This window comes from Erinaceus europaeus, chromosome 14, assembly GCF_950295315.1.
Source record: "Erinaceus europaeus chromosome 14, mEriEur2.1, whole genome shotgun sequence".
Taxonomy (NCBI): domain Eukaryota; kingdom Metazoa; phylum Chordata; class Mammalia; order Eulipotyphla; family Erinaceidae; genus Erinaceus; species Erinaceus europaeus.
This window is the reverse complement of record NC_080175.1, coordinates 12,992,454-13,007,494: the sequence shown is the minus strand read 5'-3', so window position 1 is coordinate 13,007,494 and position 15,041 is coordinate 12,992,454. Positions and strand designations below refer to the sequence as shown.

At 41.5% G+C, this 15,041-nt stretch overlaps 1 protein-coding gene and 1 pseudogene across 1 annotated transcript in view; one reads left to right on the top strand and one right to left on the bottom strand.

Moving 5' to 3' along the window:
* ABLIM1 (actin binding LIM protein 1) overlaps positions 1-15,041 on the bottom strand; it is a 366,517-nt gene that overhangs the window by 318,467 nt on the left and 33,009 nt on the right. The gene's annotated exons all lie outside the window — the stretch shown is intronic.
* On the top strand, positions 1,709-2,354 carry LOC103110794 (large ribosomal subunit protein eL15-like; annotated as a pseudogene).

Genomic DNA, 15,041 nt, shown 5'->3' with positions numbered 1-15,041 from the left:
TTAAGCTGATAAAGTTTTGCCCACAGAGGTGAAAAAGGCCCCCTCAGGCCTTCCCTTGGCAGCACACTGGTTCTTGTTACTTGCTTACATGTTTCTCCATGTTTGTGCCAGTTTCTTTTTTTAAAAATGCCTCTACAATATAGGTTTCTGTTCACCCCACACCCTTGATACTATAGTCATTTAGTTAAAAAGAAAAGGGGGAATTGTTGTATGCTTTACATTGGGTTCTAGTTCTCCCCCGCCAAGAGAATTGGATCAGTCCTGTTAGTTTTGCGGGCCCACTTGGCCCCGCCCCAAGGAACCCCGACAGAGTTCCTGAGTTAGAGAGTTAGAGAGAGTGCTTGCGAGAGGGGTTCCTGAGTTCCGGAGTAAGAGAGAGTGCTTGCGCCGCCACAAAGAGACAGCAGAGTTCTGTTTGGTGATTAGTTTGGTTTAGTTTATGAATCGTTGTTCCTGAATAAAGAAATACAGCTTCCCTGCCCAGCCGTATGTCTCTGGTCATCTCTGTTAACTGCCCGTGAAGCTAGCAGGACTGGCTGGAGCCTTCCAAATTTTTAACAACATTTTACATTCCAAATACCAGTGTGATAGAGATTTAATTTTCCCATATTCTCACTAGTACTTGTTACTTGTCTTCTTTTATTATAACCACCCTAGGAGGTATGTAGTGGTATCTTGTTTAGAATTTGTATTTTTAAAAATATTTCATTTACTAATGAGAAAGGTAGGAGAAGAGAGAAAAGGAACCAGACATCATTCTGATACATGTGCTGGCAGGGATCAAACCGGTGACCTCACACTTGAAAGTCCAGTGCTTTATCCACTGCGCCACCTCCCAGACCACTGCATTTTCTTAGTGGCTAATGATGTTGAGAGTCTTTTCTGTGCTTGTCTGAATATATATATATGGAGAGAGAGTTTTGCCACCAAGGTTATCACTGGGAATCTATACGTGCATGACAATCCCACCACTCTAGGTGGCCTTTTTTTTTTTTTTTTTTGATAGAAGTAGAGCTGGAGGGGTGGGAAAGAGAGCTACTCACAGCACTAGCCGACCATTCATGAAGCTTTCCCCCTGCAGGTGGAGACTAGGAATGTGAACCCCAGTTCTTGCTTGTGGTTATGTGTGCGTCTCCGTGTAGCCTGCCCCCCTCCCCATATTTGTATATCTTCTTTGCAGAAAGATTTAATCAAATGCTTTGGCACATTTTATTATAAAATTAGATAATGGGGGTGGGGGAACCTTGTATTTGCTGAGTTGTAAAAGTGATTTTCCTGTTCTGTCTATACACCTTTATCAGATTTATAAATGGCTTTATATTTTCTTTCATCCTGTGGACTGTATCTGCAGGGTTTTTTTTTTTTGTCTTTGAAACGTGCAAGACAGTCCTATTTATAAAGTTCATTGTGCTTATTTTCCCTTGGTTGCTTATGCTTTTGAAGTCATATCTAAGAAATCATTGCCTGACTCAAGATCATGAAGACTCACACTTGCTTTTTTCTACCACCCGCTTTAAATTAGTCTGCCTTGGCACACTGTGTACATCAATACAAAATATCGTAAGTTATTTCTAACAAAAACAAGGTATTAGTGAATTGATTTTTAAAAGTCAAGTCAATTTAAAAGAACAGCTATGTTGGTTAACATACAGAAACATCTAACAAATAAAACTTTTGAAAAAATGTTTAAAAGTAAAAATATGGCTCTTTCCTTTCTGTCTGGGGGCAGCCATCAGGGTGAGCCAAGATGGGTGCGTACAAGTACATCCAGGAGCTATGGAGGAAGAAGCAGTCGGACGTGATGCGCTTCCTGCTCCGCGTGCGCTGCTGGCAGCCCCACGCGGCCGGACAAAGCCCGCAGGCTGGGCTACAAGGCGAGAAGCAAGGTTACGCCATATATCGGATTCGTGTCCCCGCGGTGGCCGCAAACGCCCTGTTCCCAAGGGTGCGACCTACGGCAAGCCCGTCCATCATGGAGTCAACCAGCTGAAGTTCGCGCTGGATGCCACTGTGGGGCTCTGAGAGTGCTGAATTCTTACTGGGTGGGCGAAGATTCCACATACAAGTTTTTTGAGGTCATCCTCATTGATCCATTCCATAAAGCGATCAGAAGAAATCCCGACACCCAGTGGATCACCAAACCTGTCCACAAGCACAGGGAGATGTGGGGGCTGACATCTGCAGGCCGCAAGAGCCCTGGCCTTGGAAAGGGCCACAAGTTCCACCACACCATTGGTGGTTCTCACCGTGCAGCTTGGAGAAGGCGCAATACTCTCCAGCTCCACCGTTACCGCTAATAAGTATTGTTTGTAAAAAAAAAATTAATTTACATAATAAACAATTTAGGACAGTCCTGTCTGCTTAAAGGTGTTCTTTAATTGTTAAAAGTTAGTCTGTTTTCGGAATGCATTGTCAAATTATGAAAGTTAAAAGTGCAATAGTATTTGGAAACTTTCAGTGGTGTTTATCTTGTTTCTAATAAGATATACCTTTTGTCTTTTGTTAGGGAGTTATGTCAGTGTTTAAGATGCTCTTTGGTATGATAGATGTAACATTCTAAGGAGTGCAGAAACTAGCCCTGCAGATTTGTTGGTGCATGTGATGAAATCTAAAGCTTTCTTAGAGTGATGCAGTTTTCTGCTGGTTTACCCTTAGGTGGCTTTTTGTGGGAAGTTACTTGGTGAGGACAGATAACTTCAATTGGGTTTTGCTTGGAGATTTATTATATTTTTTACAAGGATTTGCATTTTTAGATTTAGCTCAAATACTCCATTTATTGCTTATGAAAGTTTTAAAGTGACGGATAGAGGGTTCTAATCTCAGTACCCTTGGAATCATAAAGGTGAGAGCTCCTGGTTCAGTGCCATGACTTCACAGGATATGGGAAGTCCTAGCTTTGGTGCAAACTGGTATTTATACTGGTGTTTGTTGAAATTCCAGGGGATTTTAGCATAGAACGAGATTTTAGTATAGAACGAGATTATGGATTGTAAACTGATGATGTGAGACAAAAATTTCTTAGGTCAGTCCCCAATAGGGTCCTTTCTCATTGGGTTATGAAAATGGTCGTGTAGATCACACTGTTTTAAGTGTTGTGTGCAGTTATTACTAAATCCAAGTACCAAAAACCCTACCACTCCAGAAATTAGCCAGACCATCAACTGTCCAGTTTAACATTGAGTTAGAGTCTGTTTTTTGGGAAAATTTGTAGGAAGTAGGTATTTACCAAGTCTTCACCAACCCTTGGGCTGTTAGTTTAAGAAAGTCATCTTTTTTTTTTTTTTTTTGGAAAGTTCAACTGCTAGGTGTCCATAAAACATTTCCCCCCCTCTAGGGGTCTTAATGACTTATAATGTCCAGAAAACCTGTTGTGGGTTCATACAATTTAAGACCTAAATTTCTTTTCACTCAGTTTCTTAAACCATATATTTTGATTGTGTGTAGAGGTTGTTCAGCTAAAGGAATAAATGTCTTCTTAAACTAAAAAAAAAAAAAAAGTAAAAATATGAGACTGTTTTTTTGCATTAACTTGAGTTCCAGTTGAACATAGGTTGAGATCAACATATTTTGATATTAATATTCTCTAATCTGTATTATTATGTTCATCTAGCACAAATATAATAACACATATATTAATAATTCTATATTAACATTATAAATGCTATTAATACAAACATAACATTTCACAAATATAATTCATATACAATATTAGTATACAATGTCTAATTCTATAGGGCTTAAGTAGTATGTGTATAAATTAATATGCTGTAATCATTTATTCCGTATTACGAATCCCAAAAGTGAACCTGGCTACAGGTGTTGGACTAGTCAATTTGGGCTTTGTCCTGTAAACAAATACATTAGAAGGTTTTTGTAAAAGGGAGTGAGTGGCACAATCTCAAGACTATTTTAGGGAGATCTGGTGGGGTGTCAGGTACAGTGTGAATTATACAGGTCGTGTGGGATAGAGGTAACAGAATCCTGAATGAGGAGCAAAGGAAAACTATATTTCATTTCCCTCCTTTGATGTATTGTCTAGTTGTACACAGCAGGCTTTTGAAAAGTGTCCTTTAGAACAAAAATATTATAACAAATGCTCATGGGGCTTAATCATATGTAATTCACCCACTGCAATGCACACCCCAAGCTAAAGCACACGCTCTTTGAAGATCTAAAGTTTAGTCTCTGGAATTAATTTAATCAGCCATACTAAACAATTTAAAAGTCAGCCTCCTTGTAACACGCTGGGCTGGAGTTATTTATTTATGTGCTGAACTGGAACCTGCTGAGATAAACCCTTAGAGATGTCACACCCCATTTTCTTCAGCACCCAAGGAACACAACTGATGCATGGGAAAATTGATTTACAACTTCCAAATTCAGTCTCCTTAGAATTAAATAAAGAACTCATTTGCTCCCATTAAGTAACAAAGCAGGAACTTCTGCCAAATACTACCTATATCAGAAGTATACTCCCTGTGGCTGTCTTGTTCTAGTACTGTGTTTCTGGCATCTCACCCCCCCCCTTTTTGTTTTCCACCCGTAGCTCCCTATTTCCAGGTCTTGTGACCTAAGTAGATAGATACAGTATTTCTTTTTTTTTTAGCTTGTTATATTTAATATATTTTCTTTCTTTCTTTCATTTATATATAAAAAGGAAAACTGACAAAACCATAGGATAAGAGGGGTACAACTCCACACAGTTCCCACCACCAGAACTCCATATCCCATCTCCTCTCCTGATAGCTTTCCTATTCTTTAACCCTCTGGGAGTATGGACCCAAGGTCACTGTGGGATGCAGAAAGTGGAAGGTCTGGCTTCTGTAATTCCTTCCCCGCTGAACATGGGCATTAACAGGTCGATCCATACTCCCAACCCGCCTCTCTCTTTCCCTAGTGGGGTGGGGTTCTGGGGAAGTGAGGCTCCAGGACACATTGGTGGGGTTGTCTGTCCAGCATCATGGCAGCATCTGGAACCTGGTAGCTGAAAAGAGAGTTAACATACAAAGCCAAACTTCTTCTTCTAGCGTTTGCCCTTCTTCCATAGCCAGTCAACAGCATCAGGTTGAGCCTGATGTAAAGTTTCAAGACCTCCTTTGAATCTGGAGAGGTGGCAGTCGTTGACTATGTGGGTCATAGTCTGTCTGGAGCCGCAGGGACAGTTCGGGTCGTCTCTGGCTCCCCAGCGATGGAACATAGCGGTGCACCGGCCATGGCCTGTTCGATAGCGATTGAGGAGGGCCCAATCATAACATGCTAGGTCAAAGCCGGGTGGGTTGATGCTTGCAGGGGTCTGTGATGAGGTGTTTGTTCTTTACCTCACCTGACTGCCAACTCTGTTTCCAAAAGTCTGGAACAGAGAAGTTCAGTGTAGGCGTAGGGGACCAGACTGGGTGACGAGACGTCAAGTGTTGGACAGGGTGGGCGAAGATATCCGCGTATATTGGCAGGTCCGGTCAAGCGTAGACGTGGGAAATGAACTTAGATGATGCCGCATCCCGACTAATATCTGGCAGGGCGATGTTGCTAAGAACTGGCAGCCATGGAACCGGGGTGGAACGGATGGTTCCAGAAATTACCCTCATGGAGGAATATAATTTGGAATCGACCAAGTGGACATGGGGGCTACGGAACCATACTGGGGCACAGTATTCTGCAGTGGAATAGCATAATGCCAGAGATGATGATCATAGTGTGGAAGCGCTCACGCCCCATGAGGAGCTGGCCAGTCTTGCAATGATGTTATTCCTCGCGCCCACCTTTGCTGCAGTTTTTATGAGATGTTTGTGAAAGCCAAACTAATTATTGATTAATCATGAACCTAAAGGCTGGAATAAGATTCAGTATTTCTAACTGATCTTCCTGTCCCCAAATCCTGCCCCCACATCACTTTTTTTTTTCACCAGAGCACTAAGTCGGTCTGGTTTATGGTGGTGCCAGGCATTGAACCTGGGACTTTGGAGCCTCAGGCACGAGAGTCTCTTTACATAAGCTATCTAACCTCCCCCCCCTTTAACTGCTTACCCACCAAAATTCCCTTAATTACTTTTTTTTTTTGTAATGCAGCACTGGGGAATGAACCCAGAGTAGTTGAGTGGGCCCTCTTGGTGCAATTTTCTATTTTTTATTATTTTTGAGAGATGGAGGGAGGGAGAGAAAGACACATCCTCGAGTTATCCCAGTGCTGTCCATGGTGCTCTAGTGTGCTGCTGGGCCTTCAACCAGAGTGAACTATGTCCTAGACCCACTTAAAATACCACTTGGGTTGGTACTCCATTGTTCAAAAGTCCTCCAAATGGTTGTCTGTTGACACGGAAAAATCCATACTGTGTAGTCATGCACTCCCGGTCCTCTATGATTAAGCTCCCAACCCACTTTTCCAACCTTATCTATAGTCATTTGTTCTCCCAATGTCTTCATTCTAGTCTAATTGGCCTGCTTCAGTTCCTTCCAAACCCTCTATCTCCTGCCCCAAAACAAGACACTTCATTCCCTTCATCCTCCTTCTCTGGAAAACCCTCATCTCTTGTGTTTTCTAAATCCTCCTGATTTGTTGAAACCCAACTCTACTCCCAGTGGGAGAAAACTTTCCCAGAACTCAGGACCCACAACAGAGTTATATGCTTTTCTCTCTGTGACATGTCTTATCATGGAATCAAAACTTATCAGATTACTTTGCAAGAATTCTTACATTCTCAGAAGAAATAAGTCTTCTTTTCGGAAGGAACTGGAAAGGTTGCTGAGGACAAAGTCACAATGCCCACCCTAATGCCTTTCATCTAGCAAAAACTTAGTCAATATCTAATCATTAAGTAAATGAGTCCTAGTGGTTAAGTAAGTTCTTGCCTGCAAGAGGTCCTTGACGACACATTCCCTACATTGGTCCTGATTAAAGCAGTTGAGAGAGACTCCATAAGGGTCAGAGCCAGAGACGACCCGAACTGCCCCTGCGGCTCCAGACAGACTATGACCCACATAGTCAGCGACTGCCACCTCTCCAGATTCAAAGGAGGTCTTGAAACTTTACATCAGGCTCAACCTGACGCTGTTGACTGGCTACGGAAGAAGGGCAAACGCTAGAAGAAGAAGAAGGGTCAGAGTGATTGCATGAAGACTATGCAAAAAGACCTTCATGCCTGAGGCACCAGACATCCCAAATTCAATCCTTCGTACCACCATAAACCAGAGCTAAGCAATGTCCTGGTAAAAACCCTGCAAAAAAAATTTTATGCAGAAGACTGCATAAAATTAAACGAGTTTGCATGGAATATAACAGAGTTCTTTTTTCTTTTTTCCTACCATGTGTACAATGTAGTTCTAAGCTTACAAAGATGAGACAGATGCATGAGGGGGTACAGATGTTTGCATTCCTGCCATAAAGAAGCTTAAAGTAGGGGGTCAGGTGGTAGCGCAGTGGGTTAAGCGCACATGGCGCCAAGCACAAGGACTGGCTTAAGGATCCCGGTTCAAACCCCTGGCTCCCCACCTGCAGGGGAATCACTTAACACGTGGTGAAGCAGATCTGCAGGTGTCTATCTTTCTCTCCAACTCTCTGTCTTCCCCTCCTCTCTCCATTTCTCTCTGTCCTATCCAATAACGACAACAATAGTAACTACAACAACAATAAAAAAATAAGGGCAACAAAAGGGAAAATAAATAATAATTTTAAAAAAAGAAGTTTAAAGGCAGTCCCTGGGCAGACACCTCACCAATGTGTCCTGGAACCTCACCTCTCAAGGGAGGGAATTGGATATAGAGTTCTGGTGGTGGGAATTGTGTGGAATTGTACCACTCCTATCCTATAGTTTTGTCAATATTTACTTTTTTTTTGCCTCCAGGGTTATTGCTGGGTCTCGGTGCCTGCACTATGAATCCACTGCTCCTAGAGATTATTTTTTTCCCTTTTTGTTGCCCTTGTTGTTGTTATTATTATTTTATTGTTGTTGTTGTTGTTATAGGTGTTGTTGTTGTTGGATACGACAGAGAGAAGTGGAGAGAGGAGGGGAAGATAGAGAGGGGGAGAGAAAGATAGACATGAGCAGACCTGCTTCCTCGCTTGTGAAACGACCCCCCCTGCAGGTGGGAAGCCGGGGGCTCAAACCGGGATCATTATGCTGGTCCTTGCACTTCACGCCATGTGCACTTAACCTGCTGTGCTACTGCCTGACTCCCAATATTTACATTTTAAAAATAAAATTTTTTTAAAAAAAGAATTCTGGTGGTGGGAAGTTGTACCCCTGTTACCTTGTAATTCTGTAAATCAATATTAAATCACTAATAATTTTTTAAAAAATATACAAGTTTAAAATAAAGTACTAAGTCAGCAATCCCATGTAAATTTCCAGTTCCTTTCTAAAAATGTTTCAGGTAAGAGGGTGACTAGCAAGGAGGAAGGCAGACTCATTGCTCATGTCATAACAGTCCAAGGTCTTGGTCTAAAGAGCAGTGTTTCCAAGTACCTAACGTCATTGGTTTTGCTAACTGTAGAACCATTAAAGTGCTGTTACTTATTAATCATGTTAAATGAAATAAGTCAGAAACAGAAGGATGAATATGAGATGATATCATGGGCAAAGTTAAAAAAACAGGATCAGAAGATAAAACACAATAGAACCTGAACTGGAGTTGGTGTATTGCACCAAAGTAAAAGACTCAGGGTGGAGGCAGGGGAGTACAGGTCCTGGAAAAGGATGACAGAGGACCTAGTGGGGGATGTATTGTTGTGTGGAAAACTGAGAAATGTTGTGCATGTACAAACTATTGTATTTACTATTGAATGTAAAACATTAATCCCCCAATAAAGAAATTAAAATAAAAAAATAAAGTGCTGTTACTCATTATTATTATTTTTTTGATACAAGCACTTTCAATATGTTCTAGGGATTTGGGAAGCCAGTGAGAGTCTCATGTATTCAACTGAATCTGTATTTATCAATATAAATAACTGGTCTTAGAATGGCAACTGTTTTAGTAAAACTGCTGTGGTGATCAAGTCAAAGTCGTATTTGCAAAAACTAGAACATGAATCCAACAGTCAAATATTACAGCATGGGGTCTGAGCCTCCACCCTGAGGAGACTGACTGAGAGACCCTAAGTGGGTAATCTCAGCTCCTCTTATTCTCAAAGTGTTTAGCTACACACTCTTTACCTCTGCTGGGACAGCAGATGCGCACGCCTCTCAATTTATGTGGCAATGGGCCACCTGAACGTGCTGGAAAAGGAATATTTTCACATGACAGACACACAAAAAGAGTTATCATAGTCATAAAAGAGAAACTAATATTAGGGGTTGTGGGGCTACGTGTAAGCTTGATAGAGCTTAGATAGAACTCCCCATCCTGGGATGGAGGTCTGAGAAGGTACCCCCTTGTCTCTCTCAACCGAGGTGAGCAAAGGGGAGAAATTCAGACTTAGTTCTTTCCTTCTTGACTCTCAGGCCCGTGAAACCTCACTGCCTCTCTTCATTAATGCAGGCCACATGGCCCCTGCCTTAAGGTTCATTTACTCAAAGTTCACAGAGGAGAACACACCTTATCACACACTCCTAGCAGTGCCCTTTGATGTCCTTAATTTGCTTATCTTCTCTCTATCTTGCCTTAACTGGTTCAACCCCTCTCCTCCCCTCAAAGGCCTTTGGGTAATTAAATGCCTGCATCAATTCTTGTCATACCAGCCCCCTACCATAGGGGCAAGCTGACCTTTAAGAAACCTGTAATTTCTGACATATTTGAATAATGTTCTTTGTTTGGTTTTCTATTTAAACTTTTGCCCACCTGCTAATAAATGAGATCTGAGATCTGATCATGCTGCAGTCTCCCCAGTGTCTTTACTTCATGTCGTTCCTTGCATGAGTGAGAAAGAACCGGTCCTTCTCCAGGAGATCACCCTGCCAGAAAGCCGACAAGGGGTATTTTTCTAAAAACTATTTTCATAATTCAAGCATGCCCCCCACGAAGCAGAAAGCTCTGGTTTGGAAGTCCACCATGATGCCACCTGTCATCTCTGAAGAAGAGCAGCCTGACCCTGGGGAATGAGGTAAGACACAGATAGTGTGCAAAGGGCTCATAAAGAAGGACGGGTATATGGGCCATAATGATTCAATTCTCATCGCCACTTGAGATCTGATTATCAAACCTAGTCAGAGACAGAGAATTCGATAAGCATGCTGTTTTGTTGTCTTGATATGTTAAAAAAAAAAACTGTAAGGTACAATTTCAACCCTTCTAAAAAGCAATCAAACTAGTGATTTATGCATAGATATTAACCATTGTCTGAATGATAAAGGAGGCAATATTCTGGGGGAAATATAAACAGTGTATCCAGTGACAGCTATAAAAATATGCTTACAGGAATGGCACTGATATTAACAATAGACTAGCATACAAAGGGTTAGTCTATCAAAGTCACAACAGGCCCTTCAGCCTAGTAGCCAATATATTACTATATAGTTTAAAATACAGCCAGTTTAATGTAATATGCTTTACATTTTTAAAAAATTGTTTCCTTTTTTCATACTATGAGGTAATTGGGAGAGGAAGATAGACCAGAATATTGATTAACTGGCACACAGTGGTGTTAGGGATTGAGCCTGTAGCCCCTGGGGTTTCAAGCATTCAAGTTGGTGCTCAAGCAGGATGATCTGTCTCCCCAGGTCTCAGTGATGCTTTCAGTTATGTCTATCTGGAATATTTTCTATTTATGTCTATTTATTGGATACAGTCAGAAATGGAGAGGGGAAGGGGTGGTAAAGAGGGAAAGAGAGACAGAGAGACACCTGCATTAGGGCTTCACCACTCCCGACCACTGCAGGTGGGGACTGGGAGCTCAAACCTGGGTCTTTGCACATTGTAACATGTACACTCAACCAGGTACACCACCATCCGGCCCCATATCTGAAATAATTTTGGAACTATAAGTTGATGAACATTCTAGAACTCTGGAAGAAGGCAGCACAGTAACAAGCGCCCAGATTCATCTGTGGCACTCATTAGCAGCAGACAGTTTAAAAAGGCAGAAGAAGAACCATCTTTGATCAGAATTTGGGAGGACCAGCTTTTCAAATCCAGCATGTGACTTCTTCTAGGATCTCTGTAACCTTGATCTTTCAGTCTTACATCACTGGCAGAGCTTTCTGACTTATTGGATTCAAAGTAATGAATCAGTGCTGTAGGTGGCTCTCTGTCTCTCTTCCTCTCTCGCTTCCCTCTCAATATCTCTCTGCTCTGTCAAATAAAATAAACATTTTTAAAAGGCACCAATATAGCTGTTCCTTTGAGACTGTGGATATATAAATGTCCACTTTTTCCTCCTTTTTTGTGACTATTTTAATATTCTAAGGAATTACTTTAAAAATAATTAGGGGGCCAGGCGGTAGTGCAGTGGGTTAAGTGCACATGATGCAAGGCGCAAGGACCGGCATTAAGGATCCCGGTTTGAGCCCCCGGCTCTCCACCTGCAGGGGGGTCGCTTCACAGGTGATGAAGCAGGTCTACAGGTGTCTGTCTTTCTCTCTGTCTTCCCCATCTCTCTCGATTTCTCTCTGTTCTACCCAACAGCAACAGTTATAACAACAATAACAATAAAAACAACAAAAAGGGCAACAAAAATGAGAAAAATGCTCTCCAGGAGCAGAGGATTTGTGGTGCAGGAACCAATCCCCACCAATAACCCTGGAGGAAAAATAAAATAAAATAAAATAAAAAATAATTATTGGAGCCAGAGACAGTTTACCTGGGAGGATACTTGTTCTGCCATGATTCTGACCCAGGTTTAAACCCAGACCCTGTCAAACTTGGGGACACTGGTGCTGTGCTGTCTCTCTCTCATTCACTCTGTCTCTGACTCTCTATCTGAAAAAGTCAACCCAGAGGTGAAGGTCCAGCAAGAACAATGACAAAGTAAATACACATTACTAAGTTGCATGACCTTGTCATTTTCCTCAAAGCCACTAAATTGCATTATTCAAATGCATGTATTTTATGGTGTGCAAGTTATATCTCAGTAAGAAGAAGAAAAAGTCAAATCACAAGGTATTCCAAGGTGGAGTTGCTAGAAAAACATTTGCTCCAAGTCATGTAGGGTATCGTGAAAACATGTGCAAATACGGATAAAACCTAAAGTAATACTTTGTTCGCTCCTGCCATTAAAGTAAAGAGAGCAAGAGGGGCAGGGGTAGATAGCATAATGGTTATGCAAAGACACTCTCAAGTCCAAGGCTCCAAAGTCCCAGGTTCAATCCCCCCAAACCACCACCATAAGCCAGAGCTGAGCAGTGTTCTGGTAAAAAAATAAATAAAAAGAGAGAGAGAAAGAGTAATTATAAAACCCTTTCATTCAGGTTGGGTTGAAAGTATAATTTTTTAAATTTTTTACTTTAATTCATTTATTTATAAAATGGAAACAAACACTGACAAGATCATAGGATAAGAGGAGTACAATTTTCACCACCAAAGCTCCGTATACTGTCCCTGGAATATACCTAAAATAGACCTAGTAGCTATTTCCAAAACAGAGACCCCAAATCTTCATCTGCAATATTCCAGCCTTTAAGTTCATGATTAATCAACAATTTGTTTGGCTTTATATGTTAACTCTTTTTCAGCCACCAGGTTCCAGATGCTAGCATGATGCCAACTGGACTTCCCTGGGCAGAAGATCCCACCAATATGTCCTGGAGTTCCGCTTCCTCAGAGCCCCTGCCCCACTAGGGAAAGAGAGATATAGGCTGGGAGTATGGATCGACCTGTCAATGCCCACGTTCAGTGGGGAAAGTGTAATTTTTTAAATCAGAAAGGTTTATGGGACCAGGTGGTGGTGCACTTGGCAGAGCACACATTACAAAATGGTTTATGTTATAATAATTAAAAAAAAAATACGGAGCTGGATAAGTAGCACACTGGGTTAAGCCCATATATGTACAAAGTGCAAGGACCAGAGCAAGGATCCAGGTTCGAGCCCCCAGCTCCCCGGACCTGCGTGGGGTGGGGGGAGTTCTTCACAAGTGGTGAAGCAGATCTGTTGGTGTCTTTCCTCCTCTCTGTCTTCCCTGTCCTCTCTTAATTTCTCTCTGTCCTAGCCGACAACAACAGCAGCAGCAGCAACAAAGACAGCCACAAGTAGTGCAGGCAGGCACCAAGCCCCAGTGATAACCTGGAAGCAATCAATAAATAAGTAAATAAATAATACCATGTATGGCAAAGAGAGGTAGAAATATAGCCAGATTTTTACCTTTTCAAACAAAGAGAGGGATACAGAGAGGGAGCTACGCCACAGTACAGCAGCTTCCTCTAGTGCCACGGAGGTGCGGCTCAAAGTTAGGCCACACATGACAAGGCAGGCATATGCCCCGGTGAGCTGTGTCCGCAGCCTGCAACGTCATCCTGAAGTGCTATCCTCCAGTCTCCGGAACAGCATGTTGTTTGAAAATAGACACTTCTAAGTAAGAAGGTGAAGGACACCTACCAGATGGTTCCTCTCATTTGTGGAATAGGGACCACTAAAACACAAGAAACTACACATGCAAGGCCCAGGCAACACCCAGGAAAATAGCTACTCCTGATAAGCAAAGAGCAGTGGTGGAGACAAGCTATCTTTTCTTTTGACTTAATATCATTCATTTATGTTGGATTTCTTAAATATTATATATATGCTGCATTCCCTGTGGACTCTCCTTCAGTCACAGAAAGGGAAAGGGGAGAATTCACATGACAAAATAGGCACAGTGAAGACATTTTACCCACAAAAAGGAAAAACCCATTAGCCCAGGCAATTTCTCACTTCAATCCAGATGGTCAAATGCCAACTTGACTAGCATTCAGGCAATGTCAGGTCCTCAGAAGCTCAAGCAAAAATCAGTTCTTGCTCAGGCATATTTTCATTGGTATAAATAAAATAAAAAGGAGCAATTAAATACACTGGTCTTGGGTACAGTTAATGGGCTTCCTATTTGCAGCTACAATCAGACAATCATTTAAATAGCACCAAACCCATTAGCACATTATTGCAAAATATTGGTCTAAGCAGGCAATGAGCAAATATAGGTCAGAGAGAAAGAACTGTCACTAAACTTTCCCAGTGTCTCTTACAATGCAGTAGGGAGTTTTGTACACGTTTCTATGATTCTGAACTAAACCAAGCGATAGTATGCGTCTCAAATTTTTCATAATAACCACTTAGTCATTAGTAAGAATGTCTTTTAAGACGAGACATTGCATGTTTTTCATACTTGTAGCTTACATTGGATGAAAAAAAGAAAGAAAAAGGCAGTACTAATACCAACAGGCCATCATATTTTTTTAATATCAGTATGTTTTACCCCTTCCCCTACATTCTGTAACAGAAGCTTTCTGTGACTCTGCATTTGACCTTGTAGAAATAAGTAATTCAGGGTGAGTTCCCACCATTTTCCTTGAAAATCTTTTTTTTTTTTTTTTAATTCTGCCCAGAAGGAAATCTGGGCATGATTAAACCCTGACTCCCACACATCCTCCTAGGGGACTCGTTAAAATGTAAAGTTGTGGGTATGGAAAGGAGTAGCAGTGAGTCTCAGATTTTAATTTACAGGAAAATTAGTACTGTGCTAATCAGAAGTGGATAGTAACTTGGACAGAACTGATAGGGAAGAAAACCCTTGAAATAGGAAAATATCTTTTTTCTTTTTCTTTCCATCTTTTTTTTTTTTTTTTTTAATCAGAGCACTCCTTGGTGCACTGGGGATTTATGGTAGTGTGCCGGATTAAACCTGGGACCTTGGGGCCTCAGGCAGGACAGTCTTTTTGCATAACCATTATGCTAGCTACCCTTACCCAAGAAAACATCTTTATAGAACTAATGTGCAAGTAGACCTTTGCTTTTCTGAGGTGAATCACATATACACGCATACAATGTGCACTCACGTATGCACACACACACACACACACACACACACACACGCACACACCCTACAGACTAGAAGATTCTCTCATTGGTATTTTAGAAAATATTGAATAGCTACTCTATACTGCTCTCCTGTTTTCCTAAAGAATTCTACTAGAAAATACTG